Genomic DNA, 12,384 nt, shown 5'->3' with positions numbered 1-12,384 from the left:
ATTAGGGGCTCTCCAAAGGCAACATGACACCCGCAGACCATTCCATCAAAGTCTGCATTCCAAAACGTCACTACTTCCCTTCCGAGCCCTGACGTGTGTCCATACAGTAGTTTTCTCCCACATATGGGGCGTCAGCGTACTCAGGACAAATTGTCCAACAACTTTTGGGGTTCAATTTCTCCTGTTACCCTTGGGAAAATAAAAAAATTGGGGAATAATTGATCATGTTTGTGGAAAAAAATACGATTTTTTTATTTTCATGCCCTGGCATTATAAACTTCTGTGAAGCCCTTGGGGGTTCAAAGTGGTCACCACACATCTAGATAAGTTCCTTAGGGGGTCTAGTTTTCAAAATGGGGTCATTTGTGGGGAGTTTCCACTGTTTAGGTACATTAGGGGCTCTCCAAAGGCAACATGACACCCGCAGACCATTCCATCAATGTCTGCATTCCAAAACGTCACTACTTCCCTTCCGATCCCCGACGTGTTCCCATACAGTAGTTTTCTCCCACATATGGGGTATCAGCATACTCAGGACAAATTGGACAACTTTTGGGGTCCAATTTCTCCTGTTACCCTTGGGAAAATAAAAAAAAATGGTGACTAAAAGATCATGTTTGTGGAAAAAATACGAATTTTTTATTTTCACGCCCGGGCGTTATAAACTTCTGTGAAGCACTGGGGGGTTCAAAGTGCTCACCACACATCTAGATAAGTTCTTTGGGGGTCTAGTTTCCAAAGTGGTGTCATTTGTGGGGGGTTTCCACTGTTTAGGTACATCAGGGGTTTTCCAATCGCGACATGGTGTCCGATCTCAATTCCAGCCAAAAACGTCAAATGGCGCTGCTTCCCTTCCGAGCTCTGCCATGCGCCCAAATAGTGGTTTACCCCCACATGTGGGGTATCAGCGTACTCAGGACAAATTGCACAATAACTTTTAGGGTGCTGTTACCCTTGGAAAAATAAGAATTGAGGGTGAGAAGATCATTTTTGTGGAAAAAATATGATTTTTTAATTGTACGGCTTTATGTTATAAACTTCTGTGAAGCCCTTGGGGGTTCAAAGTTCTCACCACACATCTAGATAAGTTCCTTAGGGGGTCTAGTTTCCAAAATGGTGTCATTTGTGGGGGGTTTCCACTGTTTTGGTACATCAGGGGTTTTCCAATCGCGACATGATGTCCGATCTCAATTCCAGCCAAAAACGTCAAATGGCGCTGCTTCCCTTCCGAGCTCTGCCATGCGCCCAAATAGTGGTTTACCCCCACATGTGGGGTATCAGCATACTCAGGACAAATTGCACAATAACTTTTAGGGTCCTGTTACCCTTGGGAAAATAAAAATTGGGGTGAAAAGATCATTTTTGTGGAAAAAATATGATTTTTTTTAATTGTACCGCTGTACGCTATAAACTTCTGTAAAGCCCTTGTGGGTTCAAAGTTCTCACCACATATCTAGATAAGTTCCTTGGGGGGTCTAGTTTCCAAAATGGGGTCACTTGTAGGGGGTTTCCACTGTTTAGGTACATCAGGGACTCTCCAAACGTGACATGGCGTCCGATCTGAATTCCAGCCAATTTTGCATTGAAAAAGTCAAACGGCGCTCCTTCCATTCTGAGCTCTGCCATGCGCCGAAACAGTCGTTCCCCCCCACAAATCAGGTATCGGCGTACTCAGGACAAATTGCACAATAACTTTTGCAGTCCAATTTCTCCTGTTACCCTTGGTAAAATAAAAAAATTGAACCTGAAGTATTTTTATTGTGAAAAAAGTTAGATGTTCATTTTTTTTTAAATATTCAAAAAAATTCCTGTGACGCACCTAAAGGGTTAATAAACTTCTTGAATGTGGTTTTGAGCACCTTAAGGGGTGCAGTTTTTAGAATGATGTCACTTTTGGGTATTTTCTATCATATAGACCCCTCAAAGTGGCTTCAAATGTGATGTGGTCCTAAAAATAAAATGGTGTTGCAAAAATGAGAAATCGCCGGTCAAATTTTAACCCTTATAACTTCCTAACAAAAAAAAATTTTGGTTCCAAAATTGTGCTGATGTAAAGTAAACATGTGGGAAATGTTAGTTATCAAGTTTTTTGTGTGCCGTATCTCTGTGATTTAAGGGCATAAAAATTCAAATTTGGAAAATTGCGAAATTTTCAAAATTTTTGCCAAATTTCTGTTTTTTTCACAAATAAACGCAAGTTATTTGAATGAAATTTTACCACTAACATGAAGTACAATATGTCACGAGAAAACAATGTCAGAATCACCGGGATCCATAGAAGCGTTCCAGAGTTATGACCTCATAAAGGTACAGTGGTCAGAATTGTAAAAATTGGCCCGGTCATGAACGTGCAAACCACCCTTGGGGGTGAAGGGGTTAAACAGAAACGGTTCCTGTGATACCTCAGAATGCTCCCAAGTGAGTAGCACGCATTGTTATAACATGTACAGTCTCCCTGCAGCCGCTTGCTTCCAATCATCCATATGGTGCAGGGGACTTTAAACAGACTGCACTCATTACACAATGAGCGAGCTGTTATCACTCCCTCTGTACCGTGACTGACAGCTTGCTCCATGCATAAGCTGCTCACATGGTACAGAACGGTCTTATATCCATTGGTCAATTTATGTGCCAAGTACCTTCTTTTTTCACTGTAAATTTCCTATAGGAATATAGAGATCCAATTTTCCAAAATTCCATATCTCCATAATGTAGCACTTACCTATTTTCTATGGCAGTAATGCAGTCCCAATTTTCTAGATTTACTAATCTTAACATTCCAGTTTTTCTAGCTTGTTTTTTTTCTTAGAAATGTGTTAGCTAGCACCTGTTCACATTGGTTTGGATGTGCTGGTCAGTTTTTCTGTTTGAGGCTATCAGTTAAGGTGCAGAGAATGTAATTACAGCCACACTTACTGTATAGTGACTGATAACTGTTACAGCCCTCTGCATCGCACAGATTACTAGCAGCGAGTAGTGGCGCCGAGAAATTAACTGAATTTATTCTCTGTAGTGTGCTTACAAGAAACAGCCGAACAGATTTATAGGGATTCCTACAGCACATAAGGACTGTTTAAACCAAGTACAAACACTTGGTTCACCATGGAGGGCCAATCATTTATATAGACCTTCCTGGCTGCCTGTTTTCCATCTATCTCCACCATTCTCTGGCTCTATCAAGCCAGAGCTGTCAATCACCGAGGAGGGCGTGAAGAAAGAGGCAGAACAGGCAGGTGGAAAGGTGAAAATAAATGTTTTGCACCAAGCTCCCCATGTACTTTGTTTAACCCCTTTCCTACATTGGACCTAACATTCCATCCACGTGACCTGGGACCTAAGTCCCAAGGACGGAATATTATGTCACAGTTGATCAGCAGCCCTCACGGGGGAAGCGCAGCTGATCGCGGCCGGGTGTCAGCTGATTATCACAGCTGACACCCGGCACTGTCAGGGGCGGTCACGGACTGCCCCCCGGCACATTAACTCCTGGCACACTGCGATCAAACATGATCGCAGTGTACCGGGGGCATAGGAGAGAAGCGCGCAGGGAGGGGGCTCCCTCCGTGCTTCCCTGCGACCCCCGGAGGGACGCGATGTGCCGCGTCGCTCTGAGAGTCCTCCTCCCTGCAGGCCCCCGGATCCAATAAGGCCGCGAGGGCCTTTGGGGTCCTGCAGGGAGGCGTCTTCCTCACTGCCTGCTGAGAGCAGGCAGGAGGAAGCCTGCAGCAGCGCCTGTCAGATTGCCGATCTGACACAGCGCTGTTCTAAGTGTCAGATCGGCGATCTGACAAAAAACAGTGATGTCCCCACCTGGGACAATATAATAATGTAAAAAAATAAAAAAAACACGTGTAAAAATAATTTTAAAAAAATCACAAAATAAATTTAAAAAATAAAAATATTCCCTAATAAATTATTTTTTTTCTAAATAAATAAAAAAACAATAAAAGTGCACATATTTAGTATCGCCGCGTCCATAACAGCCCGCCCTATAAAACTATCCCACTAGTTAACCCCTTTAGTGAACCCCTTAAAAAAACAAAACAATAACGTGCAATCAAAAAGACCGATATGAATAAACATGGTACCGCTGAAAACGTCATCTTGCCCTGCAAAAAACGAGCCACCATATAGCATCATCAGCGAAAAAATAAAAAAGTTATAGCTCGCAGAATAAAGCGATGCAAAAATAATTCGATTTTATATAAAATTGTTTATTGCATAAAAGCGACAAAACGTAAAAAAAAGACAAAAATGAGCTATCGCTGCAATCGTACTGACACGAAGAATAGAACCTCTTTATCAATTTTACCGCACGCGGAACGGTGTAAACGCACCCCCCAAAAGAAATTCATGAAATGCTGGTTTTTGTTCATTCTGCGTCACAAAAAAATCGGAATAAAAAGCGATCAAAAAATATCACGTGCCCGAAAATGGTATCAATAAAAATGTAAACTCGTCCCACAAAAAATAAGACCTCACATGACTCTGTGGTTCAAAATACAATAAAAAGCGTCATTTAGCGTATGACAGCTGCCAAACATAAAAACCCGCTATAAATAGTAAATAAAACTCCCCTTTATCACCCCCTTAGTTAGGGAAAAATGATAAAAATAAAAAAAATGTATTTATTTCCATTTTCCCATTAGGGATAGGGCTAGGTCTAGGCCTGAGATTAGGGTTAGGGGTGTGTTGGGGTTAGGGTTGGAGTTAGAATTGGGGGTTTCCACTGTTTGGGCACATCAGGGGCTTTCCAAACGCAACATGGCGTTTGATCTCAGTTCTAGCCAAAAAAGTCAAATGGCGCTGCTTCCCTTCCGAGCTCTGCCATGCGCCCAAATAGTGGTTTACCCCCACATATGGGGTATCAGCGTACTCAGGACAAATTGCACAATAACTTTTGGGGTCCTGTTTCCCTTGGGAAAATATAAATTGGGGGTGAAAAGGTCATTTTTGTGGAAAAAATATGATTTTTTAATTGTACGGCTGTACGTTATAAACTTCTGTGAAGCCCCTGGGGGTTCAAAGTTCTCACCACACATCTAGATAAGTTCCTTGGGGGGTCTAGTTTCCAAAATGGGGTCACTTGTGGGGGTTTCCACTGTTTAGGCACATCAGGGGCTCTCCAAACGTGACATGGCGCCCGATCTCAATTCCAGCCAATTTTGCATTGAAAAAGTCAAACAGCGCTCGTTCCCTTCCGAGCTCTGCCATGCGCCCAAACAGTGGTTCCCCCACATATCAGGTATCATCTTACTCAAGACAAATTGCACAATAACTTTTGAAGTCCAATTTCTCCTGTTACCCTTAGTAAAATTAAAAAAATTGGACCTGAAGTAATTTTTTTGTGTAAAAAAAAAAAAAAAAAAATGAACATTTAAATTTAACATTCAAAAAATTCCTGTGGAGCACCTGAAGGGTTAATAAACTTCTTGAATGTGGTTTTGAGTACCGTCAGGGGTGCAGTTTTTAGAATGGTGTCACTTTTGGGTATTTTCTATCATATAGACCCCTCAAATTGACTTCAAATGTGATGTGGTCCCTAAAAATAAAACGGTGTTGTACAAAGGAGAAATCGCTGGTCAACTTTTAACCATTATAATTTCCTAACAAAAAAAAATTTTTGGTTCCAAAATTGTGCTGATGTAAAGTAAACATGTGGGAAATGTTATTTATTAAGTTTTTTGAGTGCCATATCTCTGTGATTTAAGAGCATAAAAATTCAAAGTTGGAAAATTGCGAAATTTTCAAAATTTTCACCAAATTTACGTTTTTTTCAAAAATAAACGCAAGTTATATCAATGAAATGTTACCACTAACATGAAGTACAATATGTCATGAGAAAACAGTGTCAGAATCACCGGGATCCATGGAAGCGTTCCAGAGTTATGACCTCATAAAGGGACAGTGGTCAGAATTGTAAAAATTGGCCTGGGCATCAACATGCAAACCACCCTTGGGGGTAAAGGGGTTAAACAGTCATTCTGTGCTAACATAGTCCCTTTAATTTGATACTTACATGCAGATTACCATTAGATTTGCTGGTAAATAGCATTTTTTTTGCCAACTGGTTAGCTTCAATGACTTGTTTAGATATGGCTGACCATAATTCTATGCACACAGAACGATTGTTGAAAGGGAACCTGATACGTGCTGCTTGATCCACAAGTGGCGTATAGCAAACACTGCCTGTATGATCTGAGCCAAACATACCTGGCTGAGATCATACCGATAGTGTCTAATACAGGGGCAGGCTGGGTCGAGGGGCAGGGAGACAAATGCCCCCCCAGGCCACTTTCCCCTAGCAGCTGTACAGGGCAGGTCACCTGCTGTGTGATGTCAGTACAGACATGGCTGCACACAGCAAACTGCGCACTGTCGTGTCTGCTGTACTGTGATGTGGGCTGGCCAGCACAGTGACACATTTACAGGCACATCTTACAAACCGAAGCTTCTGAGACATCAGCGTACTCACGCAGGCGGTCCGCTGATGTCATTGCATCGCGCCAGCCTGCAGGCCAGAAGAGAAGACGGAGGCTGCGGTGCTGCAAATCACGATGAGGTGAGTACAAACTTCATTATTTTTTTTTTACATGAATGGGATGTGGGGCCATCTGACTATACAGGGTGGGCCATTTATATGGTTTCACCTAAATAAAATGGTAATGGTTGGTGATATCAACTTCCTGTTTGTGGCACATTAGTATATGGGAGGGGGAAACTTTTCAAGATGGGTGGTGACCATTTTGAAATTGGCCATTTTGGATCCAACTTTGTAAATGGCCCACTCAGGTGTATCCATATAAATGGTCCACCCTGTATATGTGGGGGGACTGGGGCCATCATACTATATGTATATGGGGGTGACTGGGGCCATCATACTATATGTATATGGGGGTGACTGGGGCCATCATACTATATGTATATGGAGGTGACTGGAGCCATCATACTATATGCTTATGGAGGTGACTGGGGCCATCATATATATATATATATATATATATATATATATATATATATATATATATATATATATATATATATATATAGGGGAACTGGGGCCATCCTACTATATATAGATATGGAGGAAAACTGGGCCCATCACACTATGATGGTCCCCACTGCCACATATACAGAGGGGAAAAAAAGTATTTAGTCAGTCAGCAATAGTGCAAGTTCCACCACTTAAAAAGATGAGAGGCGTCTGTAATTTACATCATAGGTAGACCTCAACTATGGGAGACAAACTGAGAAAAAAAAATCCAGAAAATCACATTGTCTGTTTTTTTTTCATTTTATTTGCATATTATGGTGGAAAATAAGTATTTGGTCAGAAACAAGCAATCAAGATTTCTGGCTCTCACAGACCTGTAACTTCTTCTTTAAGAGTCTCCTCTTTCCTCCACTCATTACCTGTAGTAATGGCACCTGTTTAAACTTGTTATCAGTATAAAAAGACACCTGTGCACACCCTCAAACAGTCTGACTCCAAACTCCACTATGGTAAAGACCAAAGAGCTGTCAAAGGACACCAGAAACAAAATTGTAGCCCTGCACCAGGCTAGGAAGACTGAATCTGCAATAGCCAACCAGCTTGGAGTGAAGAAATCAACTGTGGGAGCAATAATTAGAAAATGGAAGTCATACAAGACCACTGATAATCTCCCTCGATCTGGTGCTCCACGCAAAATCCCACCCCGTGGGGTCAGAATGATCACAAGAACAGTGAGCAAAAATCCCAGAACCACGCGGGGGGACCTAGTGAATGAACTGCAGAGAGCTGGGACCAATGTAACAAGGCCTACCATAACACACTATGCCACCATGGACTCAGATCCTGCAGTGCCAGACGTGTCCCACTGCTTAAGCCTGTACATGTCCGGGCTCGTCTGAAGTTTGCTAGAGAGCATTTGGATGACCCAGAGGAGTTTTGGGAGAATGTCCTATGGTCTGATGAAACCAAACTGGAACTGTTTTGTAGAAACACAACTTGTCGTGTTTGGAGGAAAAAGAATACTGAGTTGCATCCATCAAACACCATACCTACAGTAAAGCATGGTGGTGGAAACATCATGCTTTGGGGCTGTTTCTCTGCAAAGGGGCCAGGACGACTGATCCGGGTACATGAAAGAATGAATGGGGCCATGTATCGTGAGATTTTGAGTGCAAACCTCCTTCCATCAGCAAGGGCATTGAAGATGAAACGTGGCTGGGTCTTTCAACATGACAATGATCCAAAGCACACCACCAGGGCAACGAAGGAGTGGCTTTGTAAGAAGCATTTCAAGGTCCTGGAGTGGCCTAGCCAGTCTCCAGATCTCAACCCTATAGAAAACCTTTGGAGGGAGTTGAAAGTCCGTGTTGCCAAGCGAAAAGCCAAAAACATCACTGCTCTAGAGGAGATCTGCATGGAGGAATGGGCCAACATACCAACAACAGTGTGTGGCAACCTTGTGAAGACTTACAGAAAACGTTTGACCTCTGTCATTGCCAACAAAGGATATATCACAAAGTATTGATATGAAATTTTGTTTCTGACCAAATACTTATTTTCCACCATAATATGCAAATAAAATGAAAAAAAAACAGACAATGTGATTTTCTGGATTTTTTTTTCTCAGTTTGTCTCCCATAGTTGAGGTCTACCTATGATGTAAATTACAGACGCCTCTCATCTTTTTAAGTGGTGGAACTTGCACTATTGCTGACTGACTAAATACTTTTTTTCCCCACTGTATGTATGTATATATTATATATATATATATATATATATATATATATATATATACACACACACACACATACAGGGGTTGGACAAAATAATGGAAACGCCTAACGTTTTAGCATCATAATCATCGAACATGTTATAAACATGCAAACCGTGACATATGGTAATGTTTTGTAGTTGATTATTTGTGCTAGGTGATATATTATTATTATTATGCATTTATATAGCGCCATTTATTCCATGGCGCTTTACATGTGAAAAGGGGAAATATAGATGAGCATAATAAACATGTGTAAGACAAGGGACACACAAGTACATAAGGAGAGGGAACCCAGCCCGTGAGGGCTCACAGTCTACAGGGATGGGGTAGAGCAGGTCGTGCGGTGGTTCAGTAGACCGAGGATCATTGCAGGCTGTCGGCTTGTCGGAACAGGTGGGTCTTCAGGTTCTTCTTGAAGGTTTCCGTTGATGGTGAGAGAGTCTGATGTGTTGCAGCAGAGAGTTCCAGAGTATGGGGGAAGCACGGGAGAAGTCTTGTATGCGGTTGTGGGAAGAGATAAGGGGGGAGTAGAGAAGGAGATCTTGAGATGATCGAAGGTTGCGTGCGAGTAGGTACCTAGAAACCATGTCACAGATGTATGGAGGAGACAGGTTGTGGATGGCTTTGTATGTCATGGTTAGGGTTTTGAATTGGAGCCTCTGGGCAATAGGAAGCCAGTGAAGGGCCTGGCATAGGGGGGAGATAGGTGGATTAGTCGGGCAGTAGAGTGTAGGATGGACAGGAACGGAGTCAGAGTGCTAGAGGGGAGGCCAGAGAGTAGGAGGTTGCAGTAGTCGAGGCGGGAGATAAGAGCATGCACTAGTGTTTTTGTGGTTGCGGAATGAACGGATCCGGGAAATATTTTTGAGTTTGAGGCGGCAGGAGGAGGTGAGGGCTTGGATATGTGGTTTGAAAGAGAGCGCAGAGTCGAGGATCACCCCAAGGCACCGAGCGTGCGGGACTGGGGAAAGAAAGCAGCCATAGACATTGATGGATAGGTCTGGTGGAGTGGTAGAGTGAGATGGGGTAAAGATGATGAATTCTGTTTTGTCCATGTTCAGTTTGAGAAAGCGAGCAGAGAAGGCTGAGATAGAAGACAGACATTGTGGGATTTCAGTCAGTAAGGAGGCGAGGTTGGGTCCAGATAGGTAGATCTGTGTGTTATCGGCATAGAGGTGATACTGCAAACTGTAGGATTCTATTAGCTGTCCCAAGCCAAAAGGTGTAGATGGAGAATAGTAGGGGTCCTAGGACAGAGCCTTGAGTAACACCAACAGACAGGGGGCGAGGTGAGGAGGTGGTGTGTGGAGGGAGACACTAAATGTTCGGTCTGTTAGGTATGATGAGATCCAGCATAGGGCCAAGTCTGTGATGCCAAGAGATGAGAGAGTCTGTAGCAGGAGGAAATGGTCTACGGTGTCGAAGGCAGAGGACAGGTCCAGGAGGAGGACAGAGTAGTGTCGCTTGCTCTTGGCGGTTAGTAAGTCGTTAGTGACTTTAGTTAGGGCAGTTTCAGTTGAGTGATGCGGTCGGAAGCCAGATTGTAACCGGTCAAAGAGGGAACAGGAGGAGAGGTGGGAGGACAGTTCAAGATATACATGCTGTTCCAGTAGTTTTGAGGCATAAGGGAGAAAAGATCTCGGGCGATAGTTAGACACAGAGGATGGATCAAGGGAGGGCTTTTTGAGGATGGGTGTGATTTGAGGCATGTTTGAAGGATGAGGGTAGGACACCATTTGTAAGTGAAAGGTTGAAGAGGTGTGTTAGAGATGGGATGAAGACTGTGGCCAAGTTAGGGATGAGGTGAGACGGGTGTGGGTCGAGGGCACAAGTGGTGAGGTGTTGTGAGTTCATTTTCCCCTTCGTCACTGAGGTCTGGTGAACTCCCTCTTCTGGTAAAGGAAGGTAATGAGCCTGATTATCAGGCACCTGATCCTGATGATGATGACTGGCTGAGTGGAGTCACGGACTGGATATAAGGCTGCCGACGCCCTTCTGCCCTGCGGGTGATTTCTCTGTGGACTTCTAGGAGACCAGTCTGATTCCTGCTCCTCTAAAGCGAAGTTTTCTGCTTTGCCTGTTAGCATTTGTGTTTTGTTTTTGTTTGCCTTGCTATTCTGGATTCTGCCATTCCCTGCTGGGGTGAGCTGAATCTCCTTTTGCTGGTTGCTCTGTCTTCAGAATATTCCTGAGTACTGACATAGCTTTTTGAAGCCTAGCGTCTTCAGGGCCTTTTTCACTGTCAGTTTGTTGGCTCTTATTTTCATAGGGTTTTTCACGGATTGCAGACAGCAGCCTTCCTGTCCTTTCCTATCTAGTTAGCTTGGGCCCCGTCTTTGCTCAGTCTATCTTTCTGTCTGCGTTAGTGTCCTTTCTTCTTGCTTCACCGTCATTATATGTTGGGGGCTGCCTTTTGCTTTGGGGTCTGCTCTGGGGCAGTTTAGATTTCCCTTTCTGGCTTTAGGCTATATAGTTCTCCGGCTGTGATCGAGGGGTCTAGGGCATCGTAGGAACCCCCCACGGCTACTGCTAGTTGTGTTGATAGGTTCAGGGGTCTGCAATCCGATAGCTGCCAACTTCTCTGGTTTTCTGGACTTAGCTGGCATTTCTATTTTTGCCTCCTACGGTGACTCATTCATAACAGTGAGGTGTGATCTTGACAGAAGGGTGGAGAGCTGATCTTCTGTCATGGTTGAGAAGCTGGCTTTTGCAGAACAGGGCTGAGCGGCTAAGAGGGGCATTGGGGGCTGCCGGACAAAGTTTTGTCTGATCTTGTCGATCTTCTGCTTAAAGAAGGAGGCAAAGTCTTCAGCAGAAATGAGAGGAGGGGGAGGAGGTGCTGTGGGACGGAGTAGAGAATTGAAAGTGTTGAAGAGTTGTTTAGGGTTGTGAGACAGGGAGGATATGAGAGATGCGAATGTAAATATGTGTATGTAAATTAACTGTTTGTTTTGCAGAATTGTAAGAACATTGATGAAAACCTGATACCAATGGCAGACCTCTCGGATTTTCAAAGAGGCCAAATTGTTCGTGCTCGTATCATGGCAGGCGCTAGTGTAACAGGAAGTGCCCGAATGCTTGGCGTGTCAAGAGGTACTGTCTCCAAAGTAATGACTGCGTTTGAAAGAGAAGGAAAAACGTCCGCAGCAAAGCACAGGTCCGGCCGAAAGTCGAAGTTGACTGAGAGAGACCGTCGGACTCTAAAGAGAATTGTGAGGATCGCAAGACCACGGCTCCGAAAATCACTGCTGAGCTCAATGAACACCTACAGAACCCAGTTTCCACGAAAACTGTTCATCGGGAGCTGCACAAATCTGGATTCCACGGAAGAGCTGCAATTAGAAAACCGCTGCTCTCAATGACAAATGTTTCCAAGCGTTTAGAGTGTTGTAGAAACCTCCAGAATTGGTCGCTCGAGCAGTGAAAACGTGATATTCTCAGATGAATCGTCGTTTACCCTATTTCCGACCCCCAGCCGAGTGTACGTTTGGAGACAGCCGAAAGAAGCATTCTATCCAGACTGCCTTCACCCAACCGTAAAACATGGTGGAAATTCTGTGATGATCTGGGGTGCTATTTCGTGGCGATCCGCCGGGCCAATGATATCCCCTCATGG

Source organism: Dendrobates tinctorius, unplaced genomic scaffold (genome assembly GCF_039654945.1).
Source record: "Dendrobates tinctorius isolate UK_male_01 unplaced genomic scaffold, ASM3965494v1 ptg000043l, whole genome shotgun sequence".
NCBI classification, from domain to species: Eukaryota; Metazoa; Chordata; class Amphibia; order Anura; family Dendrobatidae; genus Dendrobates; species Dendrobates tinctorius.
This window is presented reverse-complemented; position numbering follows the sequence as displayed.